Raw genomic sequence first — 12,441 nt, 5'->3', positions numbered from 1 at the left:
GCACTGCTCATCAGACAAGTCTCCTCCTTTGGCACTCTTGAGTGTGGACCCCTCACTTCAGTCCTTCATAATGAATTTCAGGACCTAGAATTCACATGCTTTCTTTTTTCTGTGCCTTTAAAAAAAATTATTTCATTTTAATTGAAGGATAATTGCTTTATGATATTGTGTTGGTTTCTGTCATACACCAACATGAATCAGCCATAGGTATACATACATATGGGATTCCCTCGTAACTTAGTAAAGAATCTGCCTGCAGTGCAGGAGACCTGGGTTCAATTCCTGGATTGGGAAGATCCCCTAGAGAAGGAAATGGCAACCCACTCCACTGTTCTTGCCTGGGAAAACCTATGGACAGAGGAGCCTGGCAGACTATATAGTCCACGGGGTCACAAGAGTTAGACACAACTTAACAACTAAACCACCACCACATACATGCATATGTCCCCTCCTTCATGAACCTCCCTCCCATCTTCCACCCCATCCCACCCCTCTAGGTTGTCACAAAGCTCTGGTTTGAGTTCCCTGAGTCATACAGCAAATTCCCACTGGCTATTTTAATATGGTTGCTGCTAAGTCACTTCAGTCATGTCCAACTCTGTGCAACCCCATAGACAGCAGCCCATCAGGGCCCCCCGTCCCTGGGATTCTCCAGGCAAGAACACTGGAGTGGGTTGCCATTTCCTTCTCCAATGCACGAAAGTGAAAAGTGAAAGTGAAGTCGCTCAGTCGAGTTCGACCCTTAGCGGCCCCATGGACTGCAGCCCACCAGGCTCCTCCATCCACGGGATTTTCCAGGCGAGAGTGCTGGAGTTGGGTGCCATTGCCTTCTCCATTTTAATATGGTAAGTGTATATATTTCATGCTACTCTATCTGTTGTTCTTCTCTGCCTTTTAATATGTCAATCACTAAACTTGTGTTTCCTCCAATGCTTTTTTCAAAACTGGATATTTCCTATTCATTCTTCAAGATTCAGCTCAAATACAATCTGCTCTGGGTGCTCTTCCCTGTACACTTGCAATCTGGGTTAGAAATCCCCTTATGTGCCTCAAGGTCATCCTGTGTATATTTGGATATTATCACTCTTTCAATTGTATTGACGTTATTTAACTTTTTCCCACATTAAATCTCAAGGTTTTGGTAGTCAGGCACTGTGTCCTGCCTTTATATTCTCAATGACATATTCTTAGAAGATCCCAAACTTGCTAAATCTGATGAAACAGGATGAGATGGAAGAAATGAATAGATTAATTGAATTTGATTTTTTAATAAAATCTACCAATAATATACTTTTGACATTACATAACTTGTTTGATCTCCTTGCAGTCCAAGACTCTCAAGAGTCTTCTCCAGCACCACAATCCGAAAGCATCAATTCTTCAGTGCTGAGCCTTCTTTATGGTCCAGTTCTCACATCTGTACATGACTACTGGAAAAACCATCTAGGTAATGTGTGTCAAATAGTTGATTTTCTTTCTTTTCTTTTAGTCAGTTTGGGGCATTGGGAACTTGAATCTAAATCCAAAAGCAATTAGCAACATTTTCTGAAATAAATATAAACTTAATTGCTTTGGGGACTGTATAATAATGTCCATTGAGAAAACATAAATGCTTGAATATATATTTACTCTTTTTCATTAGATGTGGAAAATGTTATTATTCTTCATCCCAGATCATACAATAAAATTACAATTCAGTACCTATTTGTGAACTAAGTAAACAATACACTAATTTTAAGTTTTGTTATTTTTGAAGTGGAGTAAGACTTTGTTTTCTTAAAACTCGAAAAAATGACTTCTTCAGGAAATTGTTTATTAAATTGCTTTCTCTTAAATTATTTCATATTGACTTTTACCATTGCTCTAATGTGCTACTAAATTTGAGCTAACTGTCATTATTTGATTAAATAATCCAAGGGACTAATCTACCTCTCATCATAATCCATAAATACCAAAGTTCCTTAGTTTTTTTTCAGGATACATATGTCAAATCACTTGAAGCTTTGATTGATGTTATTTTGAGGTCAGGCTCTGTCTATGCCATTCAAAGATTTATGTGGACCTAGGCAATGTTCTGGGCCCCAGAGGCTCCCATCTACCCTCCCCACATATGTACACACACTTTTACCATGGCCTTACCTCCTCTCTGACATAGTGCTTTCCATGAACTGGGGCTTCTCATCTTTAATGCTCTCTACATTTATATACTTAGAACATATCTATGGGTTTTCTATTGTTATGTAGCAAATTACCCCAATGTAGCTTTAAACAACAAATAGTTTCCAAGGGTCAGGAGCCTGGGCACACTTTGGCTGAGTCCTCTGCTCAGGCTGTCACAAGTTTCCAATGAGATTATAAGTCTGCGATATGATTTCATCTAAGGCTTAAGGTGCATTTCCAAGCTCACCAGTTGGCAGAATTCAGTTCCTTTGACCATAGGACTGAAACCCTCCATTCCCTGCCATGAGGTCCTATCCAAAGATGGCAGTTTCCTTCTTCAAAGCCAGCATGAGAGTATTTCTACTACTTTGAGCTTCTGAACTCTGGACTCACTCTGAAAGTGCTGACCTGATTAGTACAAGCCAACCCAGGAAAAACTCCCTTTTGACTAATTTAAAGTTAACTGATCAGGGATTTTAATTATATCTGCAAAATCCCTTTACCTTTGCCGTATAGTCTAACCTAATCAAAGCAGTAGGGCTTCCCTGGTGGCTCAGCTTGCAATGTAGGAGACACGGGTTTGATTCTGGGTTCAAGAAGATCCCCTGGAGATGAAATGGCAACTCACTCCAATATTCTTGCCCGGGAGATCCGATGGAGAGAGGAGCCTGGCTATAGCCCATGGGGGTCACACAAGAGTTAGACATGACTAAAAAACAACAAAGTGATGGTAGGAAGTGGTAGAGGATGTGGTGAGTCAGAAAGCCTGTGGTCATCTAAACAACCCAACTCTTTTCAGCTCTAACCAATCTTTGTCTTGCAGGAAATCTGGCCCAGTGAGCCATACCTGATCTTTTTTCAGGTAAGGCAGGACTCTCTATTTCTGTATGTGTATATGCCTATGTATGTCTGAATATGAAATCTTAAATGTTACTGAGTGAAGTCGCTCAGTCGTGTCCGACTCTTTGCCACCCCATGCACTGTAGCCTACCAGGTATCTCAGTCCATGGGATTTTCCAGGCAAGAGTACTGGAGTGGGTTGCCATTGCCTTCTCCAGAAAATGTTACTAATTAATTTAATTAATTCAAATAATAAGAGTACTCTCTAGGCCCATATCATGCAGAACAAATAAATATATGTACAAGCAAGATTTGTTCTTGTGCTATTACTTTGCAAATTTTATCTTAAGATATTATTTTTGCTAGTACTTTTTTTTTTCATATATTTGACCCCTCTAGATCATAAGTGCTTGAGTTCCTGGGTCATGTCTGTCTCATTCATTCACATACTTCAGCACCCAGCACAGTACATGACACATAATATATCATCAATATATATTTGTTGAATGGATTAATAAATGGAATATTTTGAGCTATCTCAGCAAGGTGGACCTGGGTTAATAATTTGATTCACCAACTGGACTACTTAATCCTTGACAAATGGATTAATATTTCTGACCCTTAATTTCATCATTTATAAAATGGGGTTGTTTGCAGTTATAGTTGTGAGTAGTTTAACTAGAAAAACTACTAGTAGTTATTAGCTAGTAGTTTTATTAACTAGAGTAACAAATATTAATTGTTTAACACAAAGATTGCTCATAACAATGATGATTCCTTTTCTTAGGGATGGCTCATGATGTGAATACTATCATTTATGTTTGTATAATTTCCATGTTTACAGTGGTGGATGCATTTGATTAAATTCATATATAAAAAATAAATACATAAATCTTATGTATTTTAGTATACATACCCGGAAGACCTATAATTATGAATAATGAAGTATGTATATATGAATGTGTATATATATATATATATTTGTGTGTGTACTTGTATATGTGTACATATAAATGTATGTCAAAGTGAAAGTGAAGTTGCTAACTCATGTCTGACTCTGCAATCCAATGGACTGTAGCCTACCAGGCTCCCCCGTCCATGGGATTTTCCAGGCCAGAATACTGGAGTGGGTTGCCATTTCGTGTATGTGTGTGTGTGTGTGTGTGTGTGTCTATATATCAGAGGCTGATGTGTTTTGGTTAAGGGAAGAGAAATGGAAAAGTATATTTCATGGGTCCTTGGCAGGAAGACAAATCCTGAAAGATGATGCTGTGAAAGTGCTGAACTCAATATGCCAGAAAATTTGGAAAACTCAGCAGTGGCCACAGGACTGGAAAAGGTCAGTTTTCATTCCAATCCCAAAGAAAGGCAATGCCAAAGAATGCTCAAACTACCACACAATTGCAGTCATCTCACACACTAGTAAAGTGGTGCTCAAAATCCTCCAAATTTTAGAAAAGGCAGAAGAGCCAGAGATCAACTTGCCAACATCTGCTGGATCATGGAAAAAGCAAGAGAGTTCCAGAAAAACATCTATTTCTGCTTTATTGACTATGCCAAAGCCTTTGACTGTGTGGATCACAATAAACTGTGGAAAATTCTTCAAGAGATGGGAATACCAGACCACCTGACCTGCCTCTTGAGAAATTGTATGCAAGTCAGGAAGCAATGGTTAGAACTGGACATGGAACAACAGACTGGTTCCAAATAGGGAAACGAGTATGTCAAGGATGTATATTGTCACCCTGCTTATTTAACTTATATGCAGAGTACATCATGAGAAACACTGGACTGGAAGAAGCACAAGCTGGAATCAAGACTGCCGGGAGAAATATCAATAACCTTAGATATGCAAATGACACCACCCTTATGGCAAAAATTGAAGAGGAACTCAAAAGCCTCTTGATGAAAGTGAAAGAGGAGAGTGAAAAACTTGGCTTAAAGCTCAACATTCAGAAAACGAAGATCATGGCATCCGGTCCCATCACTTCATGGCAAATAGATGAAGAAACAGTGGAAACAGTGTCACACTTTATTTTTTGGGCTCCAAAATCACTGCAGATGGTGACTGCAGCCATGAAATTAAAAGACGCTTACTTCTTGGAAGGGAAGTTATGACCAATCTAGAGAGCATATTGAAAAGCAGAGACATTACTTTGCCAACAAAGGTTTGTCTAGTCAAGGCTATGGTTTTTCCTGTTGTCATGTATGGATGTGAGAGTTTGGACTGTGAAGAAAGCTGAGCGCCAAAGAATTGATGCTTTTGAACTGTGGTGTTGGAGAAGACTCTTGAGAGTCCCTTGGACTACAAGGAGATCCAACCAATCCATTCTAAAGGAGATCAGTCCTGGGTGTTCTTTGGAAGGAATGATGCTAAAGCTGAAACTCCAGTACTTTGGCCACCTCATGCAAAGAGTTGACTCATTGGAAAAGACTCTGATACTGAGAGGGATTGGGGCAGGAGGAGAAGAGGATGACAGAGGATGAGATGGCTGGATGGCATCACCGACTCGATGGACGTGAGTTTGAGTGAACTCCGGGAGTTGGTGATGGACAGGGAGGCCTGGCATGCTGTGATTCATGGGGTCGCAAAGAGTCACACGACTGAGCGACTGAACTGAACTGAACTGGCAGGGAGAATGGGCTCCCCTCATAGCTCAGTTGGTAAAGAATCTGCCTGAAATGCAGGAAACCACAGTTGGATTCCTGGGTTGGGAAGCTATGCTGGAGAAGGGATAGGCTACCCACTGCAATATTCTTGGGCTTCCCTTGTGGCTCAGCTGGTAAAGAATCTGCCTGCAATGTGGGAGACCTAGGTTCAATCCCTGGATTGGGAAGATCTCATGGAGAAGGGAAAGGCTACCCACTCCAGTATTCTGGCCTGAAGAATTCCAAGGACTGCATAGTCCATGGGTTGCAAAGAGTCGGACACAACTGAGCAACTTTCACTTTCACTTTGGCAGGAAGAACAGGGATCAGGGAAAGTTATTTTGCCACAAGGAGAATGAGACAAAGTGATGTTATACACAGAGCCTCTCCTCTGCCTCCAGCATAACACTGTGGAAAAGGAGCTTCTCCCTATTATCAAGAAATATTTTAAAAGGAAATGAAACCCAATTTGTTTCTAAGTGCTTATTCCACAAATGCTAACAGTAAGGGAGATCTTTATTGTTCATGGTGAATGAATTAAATTCTGGATTTTTGTATTAAGCTTTTTCCAGGAATAGTTAAGCATTATTTATAAGCAGACTATGATAGATATCTTATATTCAATAGTTTATTATTAAATGGTGATAAAATTGAAGTATAAAATAGAAAACCCATGTCTTTCTCTAAAATAATGAATGCATTTGTTAAAATGATCAGATAAACCCACAGTAGCAAAGAAAAAAAAGCCACAAGAAGAAGCCCTGCAGAAAGAACATTCCAGAATTTATAAATATTCAATGTTTTTCATTTCATTTTTAAACTGCTACTGTATCTACAGTGAAAGCTATTTTATTTGTTGTATGTCAGAAGGAGATGAGAATGTGCTTAAGGGAATTTGATGCAATTAGTGTTACATTGCTGACCTTTAGTAAAAAATACACCAAGTGAATTCAAGAGTAGGATTTAAAGAGGCAGATTATACATTGCATGTATTCTAACAGTTCAAAGGTGTAAAAATTTTAACTTTGTGGTTACAAGCAAGTACACTGTAAGATTTTACAATCTGAATTGTTTTTGACCCTGGGGCATCATTTCAAGAAATTATCCTTAGGAGAGAAATACAGCCAAATGAAGCTGAACCATGTAACAAAATTAACAATTGGCATTTGGTAAACAACTTCTTTCTAAATGTATTAATATCATCAGGGTTTATCTCTCCGACTGCCTACAGAAGTCAAAACCTACAAGAGTAAATTAATTCCACAGTTGTCCAATGTACATTATTAGAAAACTTGTGAAATTATTTTATAAATCACTTCATAAGACATTATCTTCATAGTCATTAAAATTGTTCCATGGCTATCTGGTGTATGTTTTTAATGAAGTTTTAAGTGTAGACAAAGGAAAAAAATGTAGCTGAAAAATAGAGCTAAGCAAATTTCTGCTTTTTCTTTTTCTCAAGATCAGGACCCTTGGGAGTACTGCACTAGAACTAGGCCATGAAGAGTATTTGAGGACATAAAATGGAGCCGATTTGGAATTAGGTGATGCAGATTTTAACACAGGTGGACCTTATTTTACGTAGTAAGTGTGTTTCCAAAACCATACGTGCATGTGAACCAAGTAGGAAATGATTTGTGCATGTGAGTGGTAGTTTCTTTTTTTTTTCAAAAGTTTTCATCTTTAATTGATCTTGCAGACTTGAGTTAAAACTTCTTAGAATTAAATTTTTGCCAATAAATACTAAAAAATGGTTCAATGCGCAGAGGCTTCAGCATTCTTGCTAATGAGGAGGCAATGGCAGAGACAGTGTTAGTTAATGACATCTAGGCCAATTTTCCCAGGAGGATACGTAAAGATACATAAAACCTCTACAGTCTTTATAGTCAGTTACATATTCAACTGTTCCTTTTTATTTTTCTTTTTAAATACTTTATGGTTGTGATTTTTTTCTTTCCCTGAATAGCAAAAAAAAAAAAAAAGCAAAAGTCTCTTATCTTTTAATATATCATACACTAATGCACCAAAAAAGCTATTTCTTATATTCTTTTATTCTGCATCTGAGTGGTAGTTTCACCGGTATGTGAATGATACTGTTGGTGAATATTTGTATCCATATTAGATGTAACTGAACATCCAAATTTATTCCTTAGCCAACGCAAAAAGATGGATCTATAGTGGCTCTTACTTTGCACAGTGGGTTTAGAAAATATCTTTGGCTGCTTTAAACTACACACTATTTTGGAATCAAACTTAGCTGGTGGCTTTCTGAAGTTATTCTATGGTGCGACCTATCTGATACTTAGTTCTGCTTTGGTGACTTGAGGTGCGACCTATCTGATACTTAGTTCTGCTTTGGTGACTTGAAAATGTGAGACTTACTCCATTCCCCAGTGTCTGGATCAGATCATCCACACTCTTAACATCTTTCCATGTCTGCTCTAAATTTTGGCATCTATTGAGCTACTCACACTTCACAGGTTTTACTTCTTGTGTCATTGTCTTTTTCCCTATTGGATCATTCACATCAGCAAACATATACACTATAGTTTTCCCCATCTTTAAAAAAAATGGTGAAAAAACCTTTGACCTCATATCGCCTTCATATACTGCCCAATTCTTTGCTCTTTGTAGTAAATCTTTATAAATATCTTTTAAAATCTTTGAGTTTGTGTAGGCTCCACTCATTCAGTTTAATTATCTCCTGAACTCATCCAGTCTTGTCTCCACCTCTCTACTAAAGGGAATTCCCTGGTGGTTCAGATGGTAAAGAGTCTGCCTGCAATGCGGGAGAACCATGTTCAATCCCTGGGTTGGAAAGATCCCCTGGAGAAGGAAACGGCAGCCCACTCCAGTATTCTTCCCTGGAAAATCCTGAACGGAGGAGCCTGGCAGGCTACAGTCCATAGGGTCTCAGAGATGGACACAAGTGAAGTGACTTCACTTCACTTCACTTCTCTACTAAAGTTTTTTAGTCAAGGCCACCAATAAATAAATAATAAGTCATAGTTATAAATCCAAATTCTAGTCTTCATCTTCCTAGACTTCTCAGCAACATTTAAAATAATCTCTCCCTCTGTGTTTGTAATCATTGTCTTGTCTTGTCTTCTGATGTATCAGTCTTTCAGTAGCTTTACCTGAATCTGATTCCTTTTCCCCGCAGGTGTGTGTGTGTGTGTGTGTGTGTTTTATTTGCTCAGGGTGGAAAGTAAACTATATGGAAAATCATATAGACTTGACTTTATCAGTATATAATATCTATGCTGTAGAATTTCAGTGATACTAAGGAAGTTTCTCTGCCCCAAATATACATAAGCACTCTCGATAGTGTTAACTTGCATTTCTAGAGATGTTCTTGGAAATTAAAGATTCTTTAGGTCAGTAATAATCTTTATAATACTGCTGGGAGATGTTACTATTGAACAGTTGATATTTTAAGGGGAATTATCTTGTTTTCTCAATTAGTGACAGTTAAGGGAGTCTGCTGTACAGAGACTAGAAAGAAACATGCCTTAGGTAGAGAGTAGAATTATTAGGAAGGAGGTGAAAAGTAGCACAGGTACTCGGTCTATTTCACAATTTAGCTTAGGGCTGGCTCTGAAAAATGATCTGTTATTGACACACTGTAATTCTTCAGCATTAAGCTACAGTGTAGAGAGAAGACCAGTATCCTTCTAAGACCACTCCTCTGTTCATATAGCAGAGATGGAGAGCAGGTACTGTTCTTTATTGTGTAATGGGTTAAAGCACATTTTCCCCAAGTCTTTGATCTTATATTCCTCATGCTTTTCACAAGAGGCATGATTCCCTGGTAAAGGACTGTGCTGCCAAAAACTATTTGGTAATATCTCTACATTTTGTGTAAGGGAAGGGGATAAATAATAAAGTGCCAGAGTTAGTCAACCTTCTCCTTGAATTCAATAAATATAACCTGAACTGTAATTTACTTAATGTTTAAATTTTATCTTAAATTGACTCAATTTCTTTACATTATGTAGTCTTACCCTAAGTATTAAGAATCAAGGACTGAGTGATAACTATAACCTTATTAATGCGATAAGCCATATTCTCCAAGCCAGGCTTCAGCAATACGTGAACCGTGAACTTCCAGATGTGCAAGCTGGTTGTAGAAAAGGCAGAGGAACCAGAGATCAAATTGCCAACATCCAATGGATCATGGAAAAAGCAAGAGAGTTCCAGAAAAATATCTATTTCTGCTTTATTGACTATGGCAAAGCCTTTGACTGTGTGGATCACAATAAATTGTGGAAAATTCTGAAGGAGATGGAAATTCCAGACCACCTGACCTGCCTCTTGAGAAACCTGTATGCAGGTCAGGAAGCAACAGTTAAAACTGGACATGGAAAAACAGACTGGTTCCAAATAGGAAAAGGAGTACGTCAAGGCTGTATATTGTCCCCCTGCTTATTTAACTTATATGCAGAGGACATCATGAGAAACGCTGAGCTGAAGAAAGCACAAGCTGGAATCAAGATTGCCAGGAGAAATATCAATCACCTCAGATATGCAGATGATACCACCCTTATGGCAGAAAGTGAAGAAGAACTAAAGAGCCTCTTGATGAAAGTGAAAGTGGAGAGTGAAAAAGTTGGCTTAAAGCTCAACATTCAGAAAACGAAGATCATGGCCTCTGGTCCCATCACTTCATGGGAAATAGATGGGGAAACAGTGGAAACAGTGTTAGATTTTATTTTGGGGGCTCCAAAATCACTGAAGATGGTGGTTGCAGCCATGAAATTAAGAAACACTTACTCCTTGGAAGGAAAGTTATGACGAACCTAGACAGCATATTAAAAAGCAGAGACATTACTTTGTCAACAAAGGTCTGTCTAGTCAAGGCTATGGTTTTTCCACTAGTCATGTATGGATGTGAGAGCTGGACTATAAAGAAAGCTGTGTGTCAAAGAAGTGATGCTTTTGAACTGTGGTGTTGGAGAAGACTCTTGAGAGTCCTTGGACTGCAAGGAGATCCAACCAGTCCATTCTGAAGGAGATCAGTCCTGGGTGTTCATTGGAAGGACTGATGCTGAGGCTGAAACTCCACTACTTTGGCTACCTCATGCGAAGTGCTGACTCATTTGAAAAGACCCTGATGCTGGGAAAGATTGGGGGCATGAGGAGAAGAGGATGACAGAGGATGAGATGGTTGGATGGCATCACCAGCTCAATGGACATGGGTTTGGGTAGATTCCGGCAGTTGGTGATGGACAGGGAGGCCTGGTGTGCTGTGGTTCAAGGGGTCACAAAGACTCGGACATGATGGAGCGACTAAACTGACCGAATAAGAGATAATCAGGAGCAATTAAGTACATTAAAATATGTAAGCTGATAAATGATCTCCTTTGAAAGCAAAGAATATACCATACTGCCCTTTAGCAAATGTGACGCTACAATATACATTTATTTTGAATTTTTCACACTTTAAACTTTTAGAAGATTAAAATTTTCTTTAAAAGCTATGTTACTTTTGACTGCTATTTATGGGTTATTTAGTTAAAAGTCAAGTAGTAATTGAAGCTGTGTGTCCAAGTTATTTAAATTCCTGGAGGTAACCACAAGCAATCTCCACCACCAGTTTTTCCAACATTCTGTTTAGTCCTATGAGCTAGGCACTGTGCTGAACACTTTAAATGCTTTACTGTATTATTTATTACTACATATTGCATATTATTTGGGGCTCCCCTGATATTCAGGGCTAAAGAATCCACCTGCAATACAGGAAACACAGGTGACGTGGGTTCATTCAGGAAAATTCCCTGGAGGAGGAAATGGCAATCTACTCCAGTATTTTTGCCTGGAAAATTCCATGGATAGAGGACAGTCTATGAGGTCACAAAGAGTCAGAAACAACTGAGTAACAAAGCACACACACACACACACACACACACAAGGCTCATGCTGTTTACACTATCTTTTACACTGAGTTATTTAATGAGTACTGAATAATTCCTTCTTTTTTTTTTTTGCAGTCACAAGGTATCTGTTTTTCATTACATAGGCAATAATTTCAAAATAGTATGAAAAGTCCTCTTTCACAACCATAAAAGTTTGGAAAGAAGTTATTAAAATATATTTTCTTAACCAAAAATTTTCTTTTGGTTTGACAGAAGTAGCAAAAGTCTCATTAACTCGCTTAGGAAAATGAAATTGGGTGTGGTAAAGAGTACTTTGTAAAGTGATATTTCCACCAGCAAGGGTGGTCTTTCTTCTCTTCAACACACTTAATTATTTCTATTTAATTTTACTGAGAAAAGCAATTTTTTGAGTTTAGTACTCTATAATTAATGGCTAGCATTATATTATCAAGGTGATAATTTTCCATTAATGAGCAAGTGCCCTGCTTGATTTGCTTTATAAACTGAAACATATACTTTAAAATTAGTTAAAATATCTGATTGCAATCCTAGCAGAAGGTAACATTAGACACTTAATGAAATGATCTATCAGTTCAGTTCAGTTCAGTTGCTCAGTCATGTCCGACTCTTTGCGACCCCATGAATCGCAGCATGCCAGGCCTCCCTGTCCATCACCAACTCCCGGAGTTCACTCAGACTCACGTCCATTGAGTCAGTGATGCCATCCAGCCGTCTCATCCTCTGTCGTCCACTTCTCCTCCTGCCCCTAATCCCTCCCAGCATCAGAGTCTTTTCCAATGAGTCAACTCTTCACATGAGGTAGCCAAAGTACTGGAGTTTCAGCTTTAGCATCATTCCTTCCAAAGAAATCCCAGGACTGATCTCCTTCAGAATGGACTGGTTGGATCTCCTTGCA

This window comes from Bison bison, unplaced genomic scaffold (genome assembly GCF_000754665.1).
Source record: "Bison bison bison isolate TAMUID 2011002044 unplaced genomic scaffold, Bison_UMD1.0 scf7180017864473, whole genome shotgun sequence".
NCBI lineage: Eukaryota > Metazoa > Chordata > Mammalia > Artiodactyla > Bovidae > Bison > Bison bison.
This window is presented reverse-complemented; position numbering follows the sequence as displayed.